Source organism: Tursiops truncatus, chromosome 21, assembly GCF_011762595.2.
Source record: "Tursiops truncatus isolate mTurTru1 chromosome 21, mTurTru1.mat.Y, whole genome shotgun sequence".
Lineage (NCBI taxonomy): Eukaryota > Metazoa > Chordata > Mammalia > Artiodactyla > Delphinidae > Tursiops > Tursiops truncatus.
In genome coordinates this window covers 19600911-19625723 of record NC_047054.1, presented here as the reverse complement: position 1 = coordinate 19625723, position 24813 = coordinate 19600911, and the positions used below count along the sequence as shown (strand labels likewise).

Here is a 24813-nt window from a genome sequence, read left to right as displayed (position 1 = left end):
ACTCTGTGTCTATACTCTGTACTTGATAGGCTGGCTGCAAACGTTTGTTGATTGCTCAGATGCGCTATTTAAAGAATATTTTTGCAAGATATTCATAAGGCATTGAGTTACAAGACGGTGGTTAGTTTTTTTTATTACTTTTTTTTTATTACTTCCATGATTCAACAATCATCAGTGAAGAGCTACACTGTTAAAGAATGATTCCTGGGCCATGACACAAACCTTAACAAATTTAAAAGAATAGAAATCGTATAGTGTAACGTCAGCAAAATGGCAGTACAGGAATTTCTAGCACCTGCCCCCTCCCAGAAACGTCAATTTGAAAAATTATTCATGCACAAAACTACTTTCACAAGAGCTAAGGACTCCAGACAAGGAATTTCAGCACCTCAGTGAAACATATAAATAAGAAAAGATGCAATGATGAGGGTAGGAAAGATAGATTCACATTACCTGCATCATCCCTCCTCAAACCCTAGGCAGCCCAGCATGAAAAGAGACACCCTCCCCCTTGGAGAAGGAGAGTGAAGTGAGTGCCCAAATTTACTGCAGACCCCAGTGCTGGCCTGCCCAGCACCAGGCCAACTCCTGAAGCCTGTAATATGGTGGTATATTAATTGAAACTCTAGTATAAAAGTTAAAGGACCAAAGTATTACATATAGCTACAGCTACAAAACTTTGTTAATGAATGTATAATATAAAAAGAAATAAATTGTGACACAAATACGTAAGAATACGGGGGGAGTACAAGGGTAGAATATTTGTATGTAGTCAAAGTTAAGTTGTTATCAGACTGTTATATCTTTAAGATATTTTTATGTAAACTTCATGGTAAACACAAAACAAAAATCTATAGTAGATTCACTAAAGATAAGAGAATCAAGCATATAACTAAGGAAAATCATCAATTCACAAAGAAAGAAAGCAAAAAAGGAAGAAAGAAAACTATAAAACAGAAAGAAAACAATAAGATGGCATTAGTTAGTACTTCTCTATCAATAATTACCTTAACATAAAGGAATCAAATTCTCCAATCAAAAGGCATAGAGTGGATGAATGGATTGAAAAACAAGACACAACAGCTGCCTACAAAAGGCTCACTTCAGCTTTAAGGACACATATAGGTTCAAAACTAAGGGCTAGAAAAAGCTATTCCATGCAAATGGAAACCAAAAAAGAGCAGAAGTAGCTATACTAATATCACACAAAATAGAATTTAAATAAAGATTGTAACAAAAGACAAAGAAGATCCCTATATAATGATAAAGGGGTCAATTCAGCAATAAGAAATAACAATCATAAATATATATGCACCCAACATTGGAGCACCTAAGTGTATTAATAAAATAGTAACATATATGGAGGGAGAAATAAATGACAATGCAGTAATAGTAGAAAACTTCAATACCCTACTTTCAACAATGGGAAGATCATCCAGACAAGAAACCAATAAGGAAATACTGGACTTGAACTATACCTTAGACCAAATAGACCTAATAGACAGGAAAAATTTTAAATGTTTAGAACTAAATGAAAATGAAAACACGACTTATCAAAATTTATGAAATGCAGAGAAAGCAGTGATTAGATAGAAATTCATAGAAGTGAATGCATATATCAGAAATGAAAAAAATACCTAAAATCAATAAACTAAGCTTCTATCTTAGGAAAGTATAAAAAGAAAACTAAATCCAAACTAAGCAGAAGAAAAGAAATAATAAAAATAAGAGCAGAAATCAGTGAAGTTGAAAGCAGGAATCAAAAGAGAACATCAAGGAAACTAAGAGCTGGTTCTTTGAAAAAAATCAATAAAACTGATAATCCTCTAGCCAAACTAACTAGGAAAAAAAGAGAGAAGACACAAATTACTAATATCAGAAACGAAAGAGGGGACATCACTACAGATCCTATGGACATTAAAGAAATAGTCAAGAAACGTTATGATCAACTCTATGCTCATAAATTTGATAACTTAGATGAAATGGACAAATTCTTTGAAAAAAACTATTTGTCAAAACTCACACAAGGAGAACTAGACAATCTGAATCGCTTTCTATCTATTAAGGAAATTAAATCACAATTAATAAACTTCCCAAACAGAAAGCCCCAGGCCCAGAGGGTTCACTGGTCAATTCTACCAAACATTTAAAGAAGAAATCATACTGATTCTCTAGTCTCTTTCAGAATATAGCAGCAGAAAGAATACTTCCCAACTCAATTCACGAGGCCAATTATCATACTAACACCAAAACAGACAAAGATACTAGAAGAAAGTACAGACCAATACTTCTCATGACACAAAAATCCTCAACAAAATATTAGAAAAAAACCCTGAAAAAGTATAAAAAGAATTATATATCACAACCAGTATGATTTCTCCCAGCTATGCAAGGCTTGCTCAAATTATAAATATTAATAATAATAATGTAATCTATCATATCATCAGGTTAAATGAGATCTATCATGTGATGATATTAATAGATGCAGAAAAAGTATTTGACAAAATCCAACACCCATTTGTGATAAAAAAAAAAAAATCAGTAAACTAGGAATAGGGGAGAACTTCCTGAACTTGATAAAGAATATCCACAAAGAACCTATAGATACCATCATACTTAATGGGGAGAAATTAAAAGTTTACTCACTAAGATAAAAAACAAGCAAGGATGTTCCTCTCACCACTCCTTTTCAACATTGTCCTAGAAGTCCTTGTTAATTCAATGAGGAAAGGAAAGGAAACAAAAGGTATACAGACTGGGAAGGAAGACATACAACTGTCTGTTCTCAGATGACATGATTGTCTATGGAGAAAATCCAAAAGATTCAACAAAAAATCTTCTAGAACTAATAAGTGATTTTAGCAAGTTTGCGGGATACAAAGTTAATATGCAAAAATCAATTGCTTCTCTTTATATCAACAATGAACAAGAGAAATTTGAAAATTAAAATGTAATATCATTTACATTTGCATTCCCCAAAATGAAATACTTAGATGTAAATCTAAAAAGATATTTACAAGATATAATGAGGAAAACTACAAAACTCTGATGAATGAAATCAAAGAAAAACTAAATAAATGGAGAGATATTCCATATGGATGGAGAGGAAGATTCAGTACGGTGAAGATGTCAGTTCTTCCCAACTCGATCTATAGAATCAATGTGATTACAATAAGAAGCCCAGCAAGTTATTTTATGGGCTATTGGCAAACTGATTCTAAAGTTTACATGGAGAAGCAGAAGTCCCAGAGTAGCCAACACAATACTGAAGAACAAAGTTGGAGGACTGATGCTACTCAACTTCAAGAGTTATTACAAAGCTACCATAATCAAGACAGTGTGTTATTGTCTAAAGAAGAGAAAAATAGGTCAATGGAATAAAACAGACAGCCCCAAAATAGACTCTCATAAATAAAGTCAACTGGTATTTGACAAAGGAGTAAAAGCAATATGATGGAGCAAAAACAGTCTCTTCAATAAATGGTGCTGAAACAACTGCACATCCACATGGAAAAGAAAAAGAATCTAAATACAGACCTTATACCCCTTACAAAAAGCAACACAAAATGCATCATAGACCTAAATGTAAAATGCAAAACTATAAAACTCCTAGAAGATTACAGGAGAAAATCTAAATGGCCTTGGGTATGGCAATGACTTTTTAGATATAAAACCAAAAATGAGATCCATGAAAGAAATAACTGACAGGCTGGACTTCATTAAAATTTAAAAGTCTGTGAAGGACACTATCAAAAGAATTAGGAGAAAAGCCACTGACCATAAATATTTGCAAAGATACATCTGATAAAGAACTGTTACCCCAAATATACAAAGAACTCTTAAAACTCAACAACAACAAAAAAAACCCGATTAAAAAATAGGTCAATGATCTTACCAGAAACCTCACCTAAGAAGATATTCAGATTGCAAATGAAAATATTCAGATTCCACATCGTATGTCATCAGGGAAATGCAAATTAAAACAACGAGATGACATTACACACCTATTAGAATGACCAAAATCTGGAACACTGACCTCACACTGTAGAGATGAAGCGGAGAAGCAGGAACTCTCATATGTTGCTGGTGGGAATGCAGAATGGCACAGCCATTTTAGAAGACAGTTTGGCAGTTACTTACAAAACTAAACCTATTCTTTCCATATTACTTAGCCATCATGGTCCTTGGTATTTACTCAAGCAGTTGAAAACTTATGTCCACACAAAAACCTGAAGGGGGATGTTTAAAGCAGCTTTATTCATAATTGTCAAAATCTGGAACACACCAGGATGTCCTCCAATAGGTGAATGGATAAACTGTGGTATATCCAGACAATGGAATATTATTCAGCACTAAAAAGAAATAAGCTATCAAGTCATGAAAAGATAGGGAGGAAACCTAAATGCATATTTCTAAGTGAAAGAAGCCAGTATGAAAAGGCTGTATGATTCCAACTATATGACATTCTAAAAAAGGCAAAACTATAGAGACACTAAAAAGATCAGTGGTTGCCAGGAGTGGGAGTGGGGGAGAGATGAATAGGCAGAGTGGAGTTTTAGGGCAGTGAAAATACTCTGTATGATATTATAATGATGGATATATGTCATTATCCATTTGTCAAACCCATAGAATGTACAATAAACAAGAGTGAAACTTAAGGAAAATTATTGCCTTTGAGTGATAATATGTCAGTGTAGGTTCACTCTTCATAAAACTGTACCATTCTGGTGAGTGATGTTGAGAATAGGGGACGCAACACATCGGGGAGGCAAAGGGTTTGTGGGAAAGCTCTATAACTCCTCTCATTTTTGTTTTTAATCTAAAACTGCTCTGAAAAATAAAGTCTTGAAAAAAGGCAGGATAACACAGTTACATACAGACACATTTAGGTTTGTTAAATCACATTTCATATAACTTAAAAGTAGTTAATAAATATTTTTGTACTCTCCCTCACTGACTGTGGCTAAAAGAGATTTGGGACCCTGTAGCTGGCTGATGCTCTTGGAGCTGCCGGAGGTTTGCTACCTAAGATTCTCAGAGCATACATTCTGCAAACATGGGGATATTTCTGTTGTAACTGGGTTAAGTCTTCCAAGAAATAAATGAGGCGATTTATTTGTTGTTGCTGTTAAAGCAGTTGTTGGCAAAACCCATGTGATGAGTCTTAAACTTTATTTTGGTGGCCAATCACAATTCCAAAACTCTCCTCTTTAATGAAATCTAATTTTTAGTTATAATGAAGCTTCATGCTTATTATTGTAAACATGGAATTTACAGATAAATTTCCTAAGCAACAAAAATGTCTTTGATTTCAAAATTAACCCATTGTCTTCATGGGCTTAACCAGTTGATCAAGAGTGGGGTCCAGGCTGCAATTTTTGCAGCCACCTTTTAAAAAAAAAAAAAGTTAATGATGACACAATGGAGAGTACTGTATTGTGTTATCATTAGCCTCTACATTATGCATGCATTTAGAAGCTTACCTGAAATCTGCCTTTTATAAAGGAATAGTATGGATAAGTTGAACTGTACATTTTTTAAACTTGATTGCCATTAAAGGAGAAATTATAAGGTTGCAACAATAAAAAAAAAGTTAACAAACCACATCACATCTGAAGTTATTGCAAGGAAGTATTCCCTTTAAAAAGAAAAACAAGCCAGTAGTCCTTCATACCCTGTTGGCAGCTGGTCCTTGTCATTTCAATAGATAGCACAGCCTTCAATGAAACACACATGTGGAGGAGGGTGTTCTGTCATCTGTGCGGGCTGTAATCGCTGGTCATCTGTTTAAATACGCAGTGGTATTTCCAATGTAATTAAATTTCTAACCGTATGTCCAAACTTTGTCTATGTATTGGCATGTATAATGAATTATGATTTATAATCGTTAAAAGCGATTAATTTGAAATCTGTGGGGCAAGTCTTCACCATCTTGACTACACCATGAGATTCATTTCTTTTAGAAATTATTTGAACTATATTAATTGAACTTGAGTTTAAATATTATGAAATTGATACTGTTACAGAAGGAAAACTGAAGCTTCAAATAATATTTATGCTGGGCTCTTTTTATATTCTCTGAAAAAGCAGTTATTTATATCAAGAACAATTAAAATAATAAATTCATATGAATAAAAGGAAAGTTTCTAGATGCTATGTATGTAGTGTTTTGGGCAGACATTTCTAATTATACAGTAGGAAGGATACAAAATATTTCTTAGTTACTGTTGAGAACTGGACACAATTGAAAGTTTAGCTTGAGCTATTAGGGCACATTTTAAAGTGCAACTAAAAATGAAAAGGCAGTTAATTTTTCTAAATTAACAACTTTTAACCTTTTTAATCTCATAGGTTATGGTACTGGCAGCACCCTGTTATATGAAAATCTGAACTTATAACATACTTTGAGTAACCCATATCTATAGTGAATAGCATTGCTATTCACTGTCATGCTTCAGTAAGGCCACACCCATTTTTAAGAGCTGACATTACCTAATGGGCTGGGGCATTATGCCATCAGCCAGAAGTAACCTAAATGTTCATCGACAGATGAATGGATAAAGTAGGTACATATATACAATGGAATATTCCTTAGCCATAAAAATGAATGGAATAATGCTATTTTCAGCAACATGGATGCAACTAGAGATTATCATACTAAGTGAAGTAAGTCAGAAAGAGAAAGACAAATACCATATGATATCACTTATATGTGGAATCTAAAATATGGCACAAATGAACCTATCTACGAAACAGAAACAGACTCACAGTCACAGAGAACAGACTTGTGGTTGCCAAGGGGGAGGGCATGTAGGGGAGGGATGGACTAGGAGTTTGGGGTTAGTAGATGCAAATTATTACATACAGGATGGATAAACAACAAGGTCCTACTGTGTAGCACAGAGAACTATATTCAGTATCCTGGGATAAACCATAATGGAAAAGAATATAAAAATCAATGCATATAACTGAGTCACTTTGCTGTACAGCAGAAATTAACACAACATTGTAAAGCAACTACACTTCAATAAAAAGATAAATTTAAAAACAAACTGGCAAGTTAACAAAGTGATACTACCAATGAATATTCACCAAACAATTATCAGAGCATTCATTAAAGTAAAAAGCATTTACCTAGTTTACCTCCCCAAACCATTGTACTAGAATTTATAGCAGCAAGGCTTGGGTTTAGCTGTTACACTAATTAAACTTGTAGATATTCAGCCTCAATATGGTAGTCTAAAAGAGAAATTACAGAAGCCCATATTTCTATTAATTACTTCTTATAAACTGAATGTTTCTTTTCAACCAGGACTTTAACATCCACACTGAACTTCCATACTTTCATCCGTCTGACCTAGTGGCTCTGTATAAAAACTAATCTGGACAATTGATAGAGAAGGTTATTCTTGTCCTCCAAACACTTCATTGACTATTATTTTACATTATATATTTAGAACTGATTAAGCAGTCTTAAATCCACTCCTGCTTTCAGGCTATAGGGAGTATAATATAATGATTAATTACTGTATTATGTTATAAGCACTATGATAGAGATATGTACAACACATAATACATCAACAAATGAAAGAAAAATCAATCTGCTTGGAGCAGCAAAGAAATGTTTACAAGGAACAGGCAGAAGGTACAGGACTCTAAAAAACAGAGAGAACAATTAGAAGGTTATTTGAAAAATTCAGATGAGAGATAATAAAATCAGAAACTCAGAGGCTACTGCTGTAATCCAGGTGAGACACATTTCATTTGTATCCGGCTATACCTGCCAGTTACTCTGAATCAATATCCAGTCAATCTCAAATGCATCTCACAAGCCCTGATACAAAATCATAAACTTTTACTACAATCTAAAGTCCTAGATGGCTTATAAAAAGTAATTTCTCCATGGCAGTTTTGGTTCTGTTGAAGTGGATCCTGTATATTACTAGAAGGATAACTAGTGATTATCAATAGAATTTTATAAATCCAGTTAAGTACCCATCACTTATTAAATGTCATTTCATTTTCTTCATAAGTCATTTGCTCTCTGCTTCAAGAATACAATGTATTTTTAAACACACATATACACACACAATAAATAAAACAAAATGAAATCGGAAACTAAATCAGGAGCGAGGGTGAGAGAGAAGAGTTCTGATAGGAAACGTGTTATTAAAGTGGAATTGATAAAATTTGGTCATCAATAGATGTAGTCAGTAAGTCATATTACGGGAGGAGCGAGGTGCAGAGAGATGGGATGACATCAGATTTTCAGTTTCTGGAGTTCCTGGACTATTAATTAGGAGAAGGGACCCCTGAAAGATGAAGCAGATCTGGGGTACTATAGGAAGTTCAGGTTTAGACATGTTGTGGTATCTGAGATTGCATATATGGTGGTGTAGAACAGCTCAAGAAAGCAGTTTGGAATAGCAACCTATATTTTAATGCATGGGTTTGATTATGATAAACATTAGTGAATTCACAGAGATGATCAAGGTCTGATGCCCAAAAGAAGATGATACAGCAAAAGAGAGTGAGGTGATACTTCCATGTGGCTGCACCACCAACAGGAGGAAGAAGGCAGCACACCATTATTAACACCTTTAAACCAAGCCTATGAATTGTAATTGTCTTCATATTGCACCTCACAAGATCTTCAGTCATTATTTTTGATACAGGATTACACAGTCACACTTAAAAACAAAACAACGCCCCCACCCCTAGCATTCTCTACTTTTAAAAAATAGTCTACTTCCAAGATTTGTACACTCTATTTTGAAATGGTTATGAATGTAATTTTAAAACCTTAATAAAATTTTGATTATAAGAATAAGACTTGAAATATTGAGCATTTTTTCCGAAGGCTCTTTTTCTAACTTACAGAAAAATCTATTTTATCAAATATTTTTTTTAAAAGCAAGCAGAGTAAATTTCCTTGTTTCAATTGTTAAAGCTATTACAATAGTTCATTTTAATGCTAACATAAAATAATATTTGACTACTGCTGGGAAGATAATTGATAGCTTTCTTAAGAGCAATTTTGAAATGGATATTAAAAGTGAAAAATTGGGCATATTTTATCTATTAATTCTACTACAAGTTTGTTTTTTTGTGGTACGCGGGCCTCTCACTGTTGTGGCCACTCCCGTTGCGGAGCACAGGCTCCGGATGCACAGGCTCAGTGGCCATGGCTCACAGGCCCAGCCACTCTGCGGCATGTGGGATCTTCCCGGACCGGGGCACGAACCTGTGTCCCCTGCATCGGCAGGAGGACTCTCAACCACTGCGCCACCAGGGGAGCCCTACTAGTTTATTTTATTAAAAATATCTAAAGAGACTTTCTTGGCAGTCCAGTGGTTAGGACTCTGCACTTCCAGTGCAGGGGCCCGGGTTCCATCCGTAGTTGGGGACTAAGATCCTGCAAACTGTGTGGTATAGCCATGAAAGGAGAGAAGAAACAAACTTAAATCTGCAACAATAGTAAAGAGGCCACGAGATACAAACAAGACAACTGAAGAGGGGAAAGCAAAATTAAACCTTCTCTTCTACAGTCTGCAGCTCTAAAAATAAACTGTCAATTTGCTTAGTTGATGACCACATCTTATGAATTAAAGTAAAAACATTTTTACTTAATTACAAATTTATTTTCAATCTACATCAAATTATATATTTGGAACCTTAGTTTTTTCTTTAATTTTAACATATTCTGCTCCTAACAGATATTGAAAGATCTTAAATGTGACATTTCTCAAAAATCTCCAAACGTTTTACTTCATTTAGAAGCTTTAGTATGTATAATTAAAGTTAATATTGAAAAAATACAAATTACATGCTAACATTAAAACAATTATTTCTTTCTTATTCCATTAACACATGACCCCCAGAAGTAAGACTATAAGAGATAATTTACAATTTCGCTCCATAAGTAATATTTCAAATAATAATTCATTCGTTTTGCAGTAGTTATTTTGATAGAAGGGCCAATATATTTGGAAATCTTTTAGCACACTCAGGGCTTTGTTATTGCTGACATAATTAAATTCTACATTTAGTGAATTGTATTACATACAAAAGTACACCTACTTACCAGTGGGAGTAATTTGCCCTACAGAAATCTGTTATAGTATTTAAATGAAATTGTTGATCAGGGACTATTTACAGCTGCACCTGCTCATATATGCAGCATGAAACTGTGTAATCACTGTCAGTTCTTCCAGATCTAGGCAGAAGATAACCATTAATACAACAGAAACATAACTAAAGAGAATCCCCATCTGCTGTATTAGCCTGGCTTTGTTAAAGAGTGAGCGACATGGGTGCAGAAGCCACCAGGGAGAAGAATGGGAGGAGACTGGGTGTTTATGACAACACCACCTATCTCCTACACGGGACACTGAGAGAATTACCCAAGAAAGTCCAGCGATTAAAGGATAAAGAATACAGTTAGAAAAAAAGTTTAATACACCAGACTATGGTGAATCCACTTACTTTTAAAGGAAGATTTTAGAATAGAGAATCGGTTTGGAAATGGAAGAAAAGCCCCACAAACATTTCTAAGCCATTTCTAAGTCTATGACTTCCCACAAAGGTTATTTTTGACCACCTCATGTGTGTAGAAGATACTGCAGCAAGTGCATTAAATGTTTTCAGAGGAAGAATTATGTTATGGTCTGAAAATCATTCATGCATCTTATCTTCAAGTAGTTTCTCCTCCTTGTTTGAATAGTTCCACGATTTCAAAAGTCCCTTCAAGCACTTATTCATGGAATATGGGTTTGTGCATTTGTGATCATATACATATGATAGGCCAGACACTGTGTTAGTGTCACAAGATTTACAGTTATGTATGTGATGTAAACACTGAACTCAAAGTATTTCAGATTACAAAGGCATTATGGACAATATTCCAGGCAAAGATAAGCTTAGAATTCCACCTACATCTATGAGAGAAATATGTGAAAGAATCAAGAAGATAATATGAGTCTTATTATAGGAATCCCTTTTTAATATACCATAAATTTACCTATTTATTATCTTACTGTCTGTCTCTTCACTGATACTTAAGCTCCTACATAATAGAATGTCTTTCTCTTCAGTGATGGATGAACCCTATCTGAAAGAGTATATGATACTGGTTGAGATTCTCAGTATTTGCTGAGTGATTGAATGATCTTCATCTGAAAAATACAGAAGAAACAAATACTCATGTTGTTGTGTGCATTTTAAAAAGAATGTTGAAGTATTTATCTTAGTTTTAAAAAAGCCAGAAGTTTTCATAAATATACTTAGGTGGCAGAGAATCTATAAATTATTTCAGTTAGTGAATGGCCAAATGAGTTGTGAATGAGATAAAACAGAAAGGAAACAAAAGAGGAAGATTCCATTTGGAAAACTGGGAGAGTTGTTTAATTCCTATGTTTAGTGATCCAATTTGCATGATTGTGGAACACAGGCAATACCAAACAGAACCAAAATATTTCTACATTAATAAGCACAAGTGCCTCTTGGAAAGGGTGAGCTAAACTTAAACATCACAAGTATGAATAATATCCCCTAAAAGGGGAATAATTGATTAGTATAGTGAAAATATTTCTATAAACTGTTAGATTGGGATTGACATGTACACACTACTATATATAAAATAGATAACTAATAAGAAGCTATTGTATAGCACAGGGAACTCTACTCAATAATCTGTAATGACCTATATGGGAAAAGAATCTAAAAAAGAGTGGATAGATGTATAACTGATTGACTTTGCTGTACAGCAGAAACTAACACAACATTGTAAATCAACTACACTCCAGTAAAAATTAATTAATAAAAAGAACATGATTTATGTTGGTCAATTGAAACACCATTTTTAAAAATCATGCCCACATATAGAAGGACAAAATAGCAATAGTGGACAAGTTGAAATGTGACTGGGAGTAATTTTTATTGTAATTATAATTATAAAGGAGGCAAAATCAGAAGTCCAAGTTAGCATAACAAAACAAAAATGTTATCCTAAGACAGGCCTTTAAAATTATTTTGTGAGAAAATAAACCACTAATTTAGCTTCTACACATATGTTCTTCTGTTTCTGTCAAATATTTTGTTTATTACATTTCCATAATTTATATATAAAAGGTTAGAAAAAATTTTTTACTCATTATCAATTTGTAGAAAACTTAATTTCTAGTCTTATTTTTAAATCCCTTAAAAATATCAACAATGTATCTTATTATTCTTACTTAGGAATTTCTTGTGACAAAGTATAATTAAGAACAATGAAACCCTGGCTGCATCTATCCACAATTTTTTTTTTGATACTTAAATTATATACTTAAATTGATGTTATAGAAGAATGAGTAATTTTTATGCATCTCAAAAACTTAAATCATTAAGTTAAAGATATATTTTCGACTAAAACAATGGATGGGAAATGATCAAATGAGCTGGGAGGGAAGCATAATTAAAGATATTCCTTATGAAGCATCTATGAAAAAAGGTGATTTATAATTAACATATCTCCCGAGATGGTCCCATTGCTATGACTAGGACTATTGTCAGAGAAATTTATTTTATGCACGTACTCACATACACATCAAGAGGAGCTATATGGGAACATCATTTTAACTTATTTTTTAATATTAAGCCTTTCTGGCCACACACATTCAGTAAAATTTTCAGGCATATTTTCATTTGGTCTTTACCAAGTGTCTTTATAGCACATATGAATAAAGTAACTGCTTTTGGCAAAAATATACATTGCTATCTAATACAGAGAGTTTGAACTTTGGTTTATTGTCATTTGAGACAAACTGAACAAAGCTTATTTTAAAACTATGCCTAAATTATTGGAATTATTTCATTCCTATCTTGAAAAAAAATTATCTAAATTTTTTCTTTCAGAGTTTAAAGTTAGTTAATTACGGCAAGTGTTTCGTTCCCTAATGGAGTATCACCTGGGACAAGAACTCTTCAATTTTCTAATCTCACTAGGTGTGATGTCTCAGATACAGAAACAAATAACGATCCCCAACCCTGATGGAAAGAAAATTTGCTATGATTGGTTTTCACCCAGGAGAGACCATGGAGTGATAGTCAAAATATCCCCAGAGCTACCTGTAAAACTTTAAAGCAGGGCAGTTAAGTTGCAATTGTGGCTCCAAAATTCATTTTCTCTGTTTATACAATTCAGGCATAGTAAAATGGATTATAAACAATTAAGCAGACACAGGTATTGTGGTAAAGGTTACCTACACTGAGTTTATTGTGATTTCCGTGTTTTCTGTGTAAATAAATATTCTTCGACTGCTAACTGGCAAAATAATTGAAACAGCCATTGATTGAATATTCCAGTATGTTAAAATGCCTACAATAATTTTATTCCTTAATAATTACACTTTCATTACAAGAAAAAAGATTAATTCAATATCTTAGTATTTTGAAGATATATACTGTCAGCATAAAGGGGTGTTTCCTAAACACTTGTAGGAGGTGGGGCATGATTATCAACTGAGAATATGAGTAGAAAAACTAAACACCACCCTAAATAATAACTGTAAACAATAGACTTAAGAAAGTTGTCCATGACAGTAGTCAGCATGTGGCTATAGGTCTGCAGTTCTAAACTTTGAGAATCTTATGAAACCTCTGACCCACCCATTTCCTCAAGGAAGTAAGTGCATATATATATATGCAAAGTTTTACTCTTATTTCCAGAAGTTTCAAGAAATCCTTCCCTAATGCCTCAGTTCAAACACCTACTCTAGGCAAATCCAGGCTGCACAACATGTTAAGCTCTGAGGTTTTCATCCAATCTTAGCCAGCACTGACTGCAACACACGACATTATATTATGTCTCACCAAGAAAGCAAAAATGCAGTCAATTGATCTCTGACACAATGCTTTCTTAACTGCTTTGAATCTTTATTTTATACTTGTTGAAAGGGCTATTTGAGGCAAATTTAGATGTGGATTTTTATCCTACCAGGCAGCTCTATTTTGTTGCCTTTCTGTGTACACAATATTTTGTTTGTTTTAATGTAAAATCAGCGTTAATCTTTTTGAGGATATTTTAAATAGCAATTAATTTCTATTCTCATCATTAACACACATCACGCAATTGAACAGTTATGACCAAATCTGCACATTTGTTGGCAATGACAACTATATATTGTGACTACTGCCTGGCTGATAGAAATTATAAGATGCCATTGATTACAAAACAGAAAAAATCTACAGATATTAATATTTGGAGAAAGTGTGTTAGAAAATTGATGAAATATGATACACAGAAAAAAAAAACAGGCAGAGGGTAAATATATTATGCTTAGTGCATATTCAGCACAATGAGGGCAAAAGAGAACTTTGGCCAATATCGATGACCTTGGTTCCAAGGGCAAGGCTATCTTGATGAACCTATTTTAACTGAGAAACCTATAATATGGTATAAGTTTTCTTTTATTCTATTCTTACAAAAGCACTCTTTAAAATGTTGACTGTCCTTTAATACATGGAGAGAATCTATTGATCTGGGGTATTTTGCACATTCAGATTCTCCTTACAATTGATATTAAATGTAAATTAATTAATTAGCATTCTACAGTTTACTTCAGTCTTTGCTCATTATAATTGTCATGAATCAGTCCCTCAAGGCTTGATCATCCTTTAATCCTAGTAAGTAGAGATATTTTTGTCTTCAGAATGGGAAATTTGATTCTAGAACTCAACCAACTTGTTGAAGATTTGCTACCTCCAGTCTGCCCTGATAGATTCTAAATTTCCATGGGGACAGGGTTGTGATTGTCTTGTTCACACTTAACACCCCAGCATTTAGCAGAGTGTCAGGCTCAGTAAACTGTAGTTGAGTAAACCTTACTGTCAATTCAATATAGAATTTCTTACAGAGTTATGCTTAATTAAATGAAAAATCTCAAGCTGATTTTTATAAATTATTCTTTTTGCATCTAAAAGTCTCACTTAAGAAGATTGCTAGGTTAGTGAAGTATGTGTTCAATACCTTCCAGGAAAAAAAAAATCAGTTTGCCTCTCCAAAATTCATCCCAAATTTAGATTCAAAATGTAATATTTAATGTGAACAGAAAAGAAACAAAAATGATTTCAAAAAGTTACCTTACAGTAGGAATTTAACATACACGTCAACATGAACCAGGACAAGGAATAAAGAAGAAGGAACTTTCAGTGCTTTGGAAAATAACTTACTTGTCTTGCCTAAAGAAAAGAAAGTTGCTGACACCCAAGGAAAAGTGATGTTTCAGATGTCCAGAGATGTTTCAGGAAAGAGAATGGTCAATCAGAGCTGATTTGGCTGTAAAAATAAGGTAATAGCAAACGCTAGAGATATTTTTTTTATGGTGGTAGTGATGATATTAATGATATTTTGCCATTACAGAGTATGAACAACTATCTTGTGAAGAGCTTTTTTCACAGAGCAATAACCTAGAACAATAAAGAAAGTTAGAAAATAAACTCTTAAAGGAATACACAGTTTATCACAACTATGTAAGACAGCAGAAGAAATAGCAGTAAATGTACATGAAACAAGCATCACTAGCAAAATTCCAAAGAATTTACCTCATGTTGAAAATTACATATAAGATGATACATATCATGACATTTGTTGGGGCAGTGTGGAGTAGGATACAACCCGGGTATCATCACCAAAAGATTAAATAAGTAGAATGTGGTGCATCATTAGATGGCATCCTGTGCAGAGATCAGATTTAATGACCTTAACTTACATATAGCAACATGAGTAGATATTCTGATTATAGTTTAAAGATAAAAGTAGGAAATAGTCTGAAATCTATATAACACAATATAATTTACACATTACAAATTAGACACACAATACACAAACCAATGCTATATAGTTTTTGAAGACGTATGCATATCTAAGGACATAAATTCATTGAGATGATTACCTACAAAGGTGATGGGAATGGGAAGAGTCCTAGAAACGATGGGAACATATAATAGAACAAGACAAAGGCATTACCAATAAAGAAAATAGTTAATAAACTGAGGAACATGAGTACTTCAAATCTGTGCAACCAAGATGAAAACATAAATATTAAAATAAAAGCTAAAACCTAATTTGTCTCCTACAGCAATACTACATCAGAGGAAATTTTTAAGGTATCAGTTTCTTGTTTCACCTTAAATCTCCAGAGAGTTTATGTGACAATTAATAGTGGTTTAATATAAATAACTGATTAATGCAGTTATATTTTGGTTGCTTTTTCAGGTTATAGGAAATTACATTTTTCTAAAATGCATTTTCCATTAATGCCTTCATTGTATAAGGGTTGACATTGTAACACATTTGTAAAAGTGAATCAGACATTTAATATTCCTTTAATCTAAAACCCTTCTAAACTGTGTGATTTAATTAACAGATAATTAAATACCAAGTATGAGAACTTTAGGGACTAACGAATTGAGGCTGTATCGGGATGAAAGATGTTTACACTTATCGCAAAGATTCTCCCCTGACTGAATGAGGCTGGGAATTGCAAGAAAGGCAAAGTGAAAGCCAGCTGATAACAAGCTGTTCATTAAAGCATTAGCCTCCCTGAGCTTAAAGAATGTCAAAGCCTCTTCTCACACATCCATGGAAAAATAATTACAGAGCAAGAAAGAACGCTGCTTCGCATTTGTAGTAGGGGGCAAAAAATTACCTTATGTTATATTCGAAATTAGTTCTAAAAATACTCATTTCCAAGTTTCTTTTCTGATGGTTTTATTTTCAGGATTTATCATTATGACCCTCTCTTTATTCAGTCTTTCTCCCACTCATCTGCCTTCCCTTTTCTGCACTGTGAATTTGCTTTTGTGAGTTGTCGTGTTGTCCCATTTTACCTTGCATATTATATAGCAGCTTTAACACAAGTAACACAGAGAATTCATTGGTATATTTTGGATATATCCTAAAACACAGTGTTAAAGTCCAGAGACAAAAAAGACATGTTTTTCCCAAACAGTTATAGTAGACAATAATTTGGAAATTTAATATTGGTAAAGTGAAAAAGGAAAAAGAAAATATTAGAACATTAGCTAGAAATGAGCTTAGTGTAGTCTTACATTAGATATGTGGAAATAGCAACCTATAGGGTTTAGGAGAATTGTCCGATGTTCTATAATCAGTACTAGAGATTAAAATCTAGAAATGCATTCCCCCCTCCATTTATGTGGTATAACAAAACATTATATACCGAGGACATGTAATAGATATGGATTCATTCCATACAGTTTTTAAAGTGGCCAGGACACTGGTTAGGAGAAAGGGCCTGGAGTCAGAATGCTTGGATTCAAAGTTTGGCTTTACTACTCACTAGAAATGACTGTTCTCAAGTCTCTCTAAACTTCAGTTTTCTTATCTAGACAATGACAAAAATAATCATGCCTAACTCACTCGATTGTTGAGAGGATTAAATGAGACTATTCATGTAAAGCAATCAGCATGGTGCCAGGCACATAGTAATACTTTGTAAATGTATTACTTATCTTAAAAATATATTAGCTCCTCCATTCACAAGAAATCTGAATGCCACTCCCCATGCTAAATTCTGACATAACATACAAGATGCAATCCCTACAGGTAAGACAGGTATACCCTGTTTCTGCTGGTTATATAATTCTTTAGTGAATTCAACAATTAGCTCATGTTTTTCTTTTCATCTTGTCCCATACATAATACTTACTAAATTTAATAATTCCACCAATAAACCCTTCTAAAATGTGCTTGAGAATCTCTTTACCTCATTGTCAATTATCTCCATCTTCCTACAGGTATGCACTACAAATCCAACACTCTGCATCTTACAATATCTTCAACAGCTTTACTTTTAGCACCTCAACTCTAAAATCTTATTTTATATTAAAAACAACAGTCTCTCCAGCCATCTTATTCCCTCACTCCTCAAAATCTGCTCTTTTCACTACTGACTTTTGGAATCCTTGATCGCTTTCTCTCTTCCTCCATTGCTAATCTTCCCTACCTATATATTAGAATCCACAATCAGAAAGTTCAAGCATATGTTTGAACCACTCTGGTATTTGCTGACTGTTCAGTTAGCTTCTGAGTATTATCTTCATTTTAAAAAGGCAACATATCAGATTTAGCCATTTAAAGTTTTGAAGACTAAAAGTATCCCTTCCTATTTAATAACTACTCATCATTCCAATGATCACCTTTCCAGAGGTCAAACAAACTACAGACGTGGTCCATTTCCTGCAAGAATGAAATGTCATATGACTTGATTGTTTTAGCACCAATAACATAATAAAATGTGCTTCTAAGTGATATTATTATTAAGACCCTCAAAAAGTACATCATAGTTCCTAATATGATCTCATTAAGCATTGGTCTTGGGAAAGTGAAATATACATTGCAGATTGCTGGACAAAATTTTCTGGTACCCAAAGTTGCTACAGTTTAACTTCATATTAAATTTTTGAATTTAACTAATTACAATACTATATCAAGAGTCAAGTCAATTTTATTAAAGGTTATTTCATGTTATTAAAACCATAAAATTTAGAAGCACAATTTCTAATTATAACCCAAATCATATAATTATAGAAATCTGGCACTAGATAAAATATTTTCTTGAAAAGTAGCTAATTACTGAGCTAACTTGTTACTAACAAATTGCATGTTTTCTGCATTCAGCATATGTATATATAAATCATAGATATATATACACATGTGTGCATATATAGATAATTGTTTACTACATGACACTCTATATTCTAATCTATAAATAGAGCCAAATAACCCTCAGCTTCAGAAACCTGCTGCTCTCAGTCAGGGTAGAGTGTTTTGCACTAAGGCTGAGCCAGTGGACACTCACTAAGTCACCCAGAGACTTGATGTTGTCATATCGCTGCCATCCTGTATTTGAAGCGAGTGAGATACAAGAGGAACAAACTGAGTTGCACTTCCGGAAGTGAGAGTAGTGTGACCAATATAAACACATGTGTTCTTGTCCTTACCCATTATGGGCTAGAAAGGTAAACCAAGGCAGACCAGATATCAGGGTAATCCTGAAAGCCTTGAAGGAGTGAATTCTCAACCAGAAAAGAGCCTCCGGCCGTAAGTAAATAAAAGGAGACAAAATAGGGCTTCCCTGGTGGTGCAGTGTTTGAGAGTCCGCCTGCCAATGCAGGGGACACGGGTTCGTGCTCCGGTCCGGGAAGATCCCACATGCCGCAAAGCGGCTAGGCCCGTGAGCCATGGCTGCTGAGCCTGCGCGTCCGGAGCCTGTGCTCCGCGACGGGAGAGGCCACAACAGTGAGAGGCCTGCGTACCGCAAAAAAAAGGAGACAAAATAAAATATGGCAATAGAATATAACAAAAAGTTAGAAAATTAAATAAAGAATAATAAACCAATGTTATGAGAATCACTTAAGCACCTTGAGCTTTTTTTTTTTTTGCATTATTAATTTTTTATAAAATTCCTAAAAATACAACCTAATCTCCAGTGATAAAAATTGAACAGTGGTTGTCTGGGATAGGAGGGCAAAAGAGGTGGGGGATATTTAAAAGGAATACAAAGAAATCTTTAGGTGACTTACATGTGTATATTCTTGATTACAGTGATAGTTTTATGTATGTATACATATGTCACAACTCATTAAGATGTACACTTCAAATATGTCACATTTTCTTCTGGTTTTCTTTTTTTTAGCTTTAATATACAAATAGAGGTGAGAAGATCCCTTTCAGTTTTGAATTATATTACCCTAAAAGATTATTAAAAGCAAAAAAATCAATTTAAGCAGTATCTATTTTGTATTTTTTGACCATTTTTTTGCTAGAAAATAATATTAAATATTTATACATTTCTCATCTATGTTTTACATTTTCTCATGTTAAATATAAATGTATCATTCACATTCTTGTATAAACATGACTCCACTGGCAGAGACTAGTATGGCACGAAAGAAGTACATTGATGGTTTAGAATCCAGGCCTTGCAGTATATGCTCTGGGAGTCCCAGAGAGTGTATGTGTGTGTGTATATATATATGATGCCTTACAAATAGTAGATGATCAAATAAGTAGAAATTGTTATTGTATTTGGTAATGTCATTCTATAAATGAAATTCCACTCTTTAAAAAGAAACGTGATAATTACCGAACTCTTAGTTTTATAATATGTTTATAAGATTAGGAATATGCATAATGTTTAGGAAATCTCTTCCTCAAGCAACCACAGAATACCTAACACATTTTGAATGCTAACATGTTGTGAATACAATAAAGTACATGAAAAAAAGTTAATTCTTAAACAACTAGTACTTCTTTTTAATAAAAGGCTAATTCCTACCACAAAAGGAAGGTGGTAAAAGAAAAGGCTTATCAGGGAGTAAGTAATAGGAGGAAGATGGGAAAACTTTTAAAATAATTAGCAAGAAGAAGGAATGGGGGAAGAGTAATAGGTAAGTAAAAGAAAGGCAGGTGAAGAGGCTCACACAAGCATGAAGTTAATTCCTTTATTTAAATATTTTTATTTCATTGGGTTATTAAATTTTAGTGACAGAAAAGAACTAAAATTATGTAAAAGGACAAGATAGAGGCATACAATATCCAGAACAAAACTCCTTATATGGGTCTTGTTGCAAAAGAAAAAATACACTCTGAGAAACTGAATCTAAATTAAATGTTAGAACAAGTATATTTCATTAAAGGGAATTGCAACATAGCATAGTTCAAATATTCATCTTTTGCAGAACCCTGTCAAGCTTCTCTTTTTTCTGTCATATAAACTATTTGGGAAGAAATTTTCCAAGTATTGTAGAAATGAACGATATTTTTATTGACAAAAGTAATTCTCCTTTAAATTGTGAAAATACGACCACTAAATACAACATACTACCCTCACAACTTTTTCCCCCCTTATGTACTCATCTAAAATAAAGCCTCAGCCCTGTTTCAACCAATTCTCTTCTCCTCAGCACCTACTCTGAAGTAGATGAGTACAGAAGAAAACAACCATCGAGGCTTCCTGGTTTCATCACTTTAAATTTATTATCACAAATTCTAGGGTCCCTCCAGGCTGCCTGATGATGCTACTATAGCCCCTTTGTCAGTGACCTCTCCCACTTTCCAAGACACCTAACATATACATTCTCCTCAATCTTACAACTTCCTCTTCATTTCTCATGGTCAGTTAGCTATCTTGCTCCTTATACTGAGAGAGTAGAGGCAGTCATAAGAGTAATTGTTTCGCCACCACCAGATCTACCACCCTACTAGCCTCCTTGCTCTATACGCTGTCTCACTACCATTAACAGCATGCCTTTCTGCTACCCCTGCCTAACATGAGCTTTCTCCCTGGAGCACTGGATTCCATCCAATCTCATCCACTCATCCACACAGCTCCTCAAGAAGCCCCTATCTCTCTTTCAATATCAGCTTTTTTTTCTCTCTCTTTACTTGGTCATTCTCATCAGCTTAAAATATGTGGAAATATCTCTCATCTTTAAAAAAAGCAAACAAACAAATCTTTCTTGATCTACATTTGCCTCTAGCTATGTCCTAATTGTGTCCTATTACTGGCTACACTTCTTAAAAGTTGTTATAGTCAGTGCCTATACCTTCTCTAGTCCCATTTCCTCTTAAGATTCTCTCATCAGGCTCTGGCTCTCCCCACTCAAACTGTTCTTGACAGGTTCACCAATCACTTTCACTTTGTCAAATCCAGTGATGAATTCTCAGTCCCATATTACTCAATCTCTTGGAAGCAAGGACATAATTGATCACTTCCTCTCTGTTGAATTAATCTCTGAACTTGGTTTGCATGTTTCCAAGTAAAAGGCTCTCTTGATTTTCCTCCTACATTAATGTCTGCTTCTTCTCTTTGTGTCTTTCACTTTTTCTTCATCTTCCTTACATTTAATGTTAGAGTGTTCAAGGGCTCAGCTTCCTATGGACATATACCTGCCTTCGGTGATTCAATCTACCCTTCCTAAGTGTACTCTATAATACAGTGTATAGATTCATTACACTGATGGCTACAAAACACACCTCTGCAGTCTCAGCTCTGCACCACTCCTGATCTGCAAACTGCTATATCCAGATTTCCACACAATGTTTCCACATGAATAACTAAAAGGCAACTCAGACTTATGTCCAAATACAGAAATACTGATCCACCCCCCACCCCCTCAAAAAATCTCCCTTCAGTGTTATGCATCTTAATAAAGGACACCACTATTTACACCTTGGAATCACTAATGACCTTCTCTCAAACGCCACTTCATATATATCAGTAAATTTTGCTGGCTGGGGAATTCATGTCTATCCTTAATCTCCAATCTTCACCTCCTCCATCACTATCACCTTGGAGCAAGCTTCCATCATTTTCCCCTGGGACTGATGCAATAGCCTTATAACTAGTCTTCAGTAACGTATTTTCAGTACAACAAATGTATTCCTTTAACATTAAATCTGATTATGTTACCACTCTAATCAGAACATTCCACGGCTTCTCATCACAATCAGAACTGAATTCAAGATACTTACTTTGGTCTCTGAGGCACTATATGAATCTGGCTCTGGCTACTTTAAAAAATTTCATCTCCTATCATTTATGTCTTTGCTCACTCTCCTTGGCCACAAGGGCCTCCTGTTGGTCCTTGAAAACAGCAAGCACACTGTTACCTTGAAAACAGCAAGCACACTGTTACCTTAGAGCATTTGCATTTGCTCCTCTCTTTGCCTGAATGGTCTTATTCCAGATATTTGCATGACTTAACCTTTTCCTTAGGATTTCTGCTCAAGTATTAGGCCCCTGAGAGGTTTCCCCATTTATGCACGCTAAGGTATCACCTCCACACTCTCCGTCTCCTTACGCTGCTTTACTTTTTCTCATGACATCAAATACTACCTTATGTTATTTTACATAAGCTCCATGAGGGCAGAAACTCTGTTCTGCTCTGATACATAGAAGACCCTCAATATATGTTGAATGAGCAAATAAATCATATGGCATTCCTCGTGAAAATGAGCAGGACTCTGTGGGGCTCCTGAGCAAGAAAACCCTTCTGTATCCCCCATTTCTTGATTGTAGGGAATAAGTTTCAGCCTCCATGATCTTCCCTGAGTCTCAAAGGGCAGGTTCCAACAGCTAATCAGGGAAGGGAGGTGAAGCAGAGACGAGGAAGGAGCAGGCAAGACACAACAGTGCAGCCTTGGTACAGGATGCTGGTTCCACCTCAAGGGATACACATAATGATATCATCGAACTCTTCTGCAGAACTAAAACCCCCAACAAATGGAAGATGTTAACTACTTGAAGAAGTACTCTTCATTCCTGAGAGGTCACAGTTTGATAACCTCGAGAACCACAGAACCTCATCAGGAGACACCCCTGAGGCCAGACTGAAGGAATGCAGGCCCTGCATACACCCTGATCCTTATCAGCAACCCCACCCTTGAACCACGGCAATAAAACTCCTCACCAAATCCCCTGGGGTTGGGAAACACAGTTTTGAGGGTATTAGCCCACTGTGTCCCCCTTTGCCTGGCAAAGCAATAAAGCTAGTCTTTTCTCCATCACCCAAAACTCTGTCTCCAAGATACATTCGGCACCAGTGCACAGAGGCTGAGTTTCGGCCTCACTTGCAGCGATAAATTCATATATAGTCCAAAAGCTTTGTGGACAGCAGCTGGAAAACAATGTTTCCTAAAATATTGCTCTTCACTTGATTATATAAAATGGCTTCAGTGGCTGTGGTTTCTTAATAACAATAACTTTGATTGAAGAGCCATGTCAAGCAATTTGGGCTTTTAGTTATTAATTTAAAAACTGAGAATGAAAGAGAAGTTGATAAATCATACCAGTTACAGAAAATTGCTAATTTAATAAGCAACTCATTAGAATTTGCTATGGTGGCTCTGAAGTTTAATGAGCAGAAATTTTCCCTCTAATTTTTCTGAAGCAGTGAGATGTCAGTGAACTGAATTGATGCTTTAATAATTGTGATTTCTCCTCTACTTCCTTCTTCATGAGAAATTAGCCTACATAGCCTCTAACTCACACTCACATATATCAGTTGTACCAGTGTGAGAAATGAGAAATCATATAATTTATAGGGTTTAAATACATTACACAGCACGCACTTCAATACCCTGGTTGTAGCCTTGTGGTAACTAGTTCACATTTACACAAAAATGCATATTCATAGATTTTTCTAATATGTTCGTCTAGGAGAGTAAACTAATAATAATAGCAGTAACTACTGCCAAGACCCTTAATACTCACCCTACATACTTTTAAAAATTCTTTCTTTAATATAACAACTTTTATTATCATTAAAGGGGAAAATCCACTGATCCATTTTTTAAAAAACTTAACTACTAATTCACACATATACGTTCACTTCATAATGCTCTTTTAAAATCATGCTGCTTTTGCACCCAAACTTTAATCTTGATAGGCTTTTTTAAAGGCCAAAACTCTTCTTTCTTCCATATGTAGTCAAATTTCATACACCCTTTAGGAAGTCACCTTCATGATGATTACGGCAGAGAAAAGTGCATTTCTCAAAATCATACGTTTTGAAGTCAGATAGAACTGAATTTAACACCAGATCAGTATTTAGTAACTGTGACCTTGGGCAGTTAGCTTAATCTCTCAAAGGCTCAATTTCTCCAACTTTAAAATAAGGGTAAATCTGTTGCAGAGAATTGCTGTGTGGCTTAACTACATACACTTATATAAAATGGTGACTCATGGCAGGCATTTAATAAGTCTTCTTTCCCACTCCACTACCCTTCTTGAAATACTGACCTAT

At 34.5% G+C, this 24813-nt stretch overlaps 1 long non-coding RNA gene across 2 annotated transcripts in view; it reads right to left on the bottom strand.

Moving 5' to 3' along the window:
• LOC141277469 (uncharacterized) overlaps positions 1–24813 on the bottom strand; it is a 278668-nt gene that overhangs the window by 88479 nt on the left and 165376 nt on the right. For both annotated transcript variants that reach the window (XR_012328907.1, XR_012328908.1), the window contains 2 exons: positions 15211–15316; positions 11021–11174 (listed from right to left, as the gene is read on the bottom strand). This is a non-coding gene — a long non-coding RNA (uncharacterized lncRNA). The remainder of the gene's footprint in view (positions 1–11020; positions 11175–15210; positions 15317–24813) is intronic.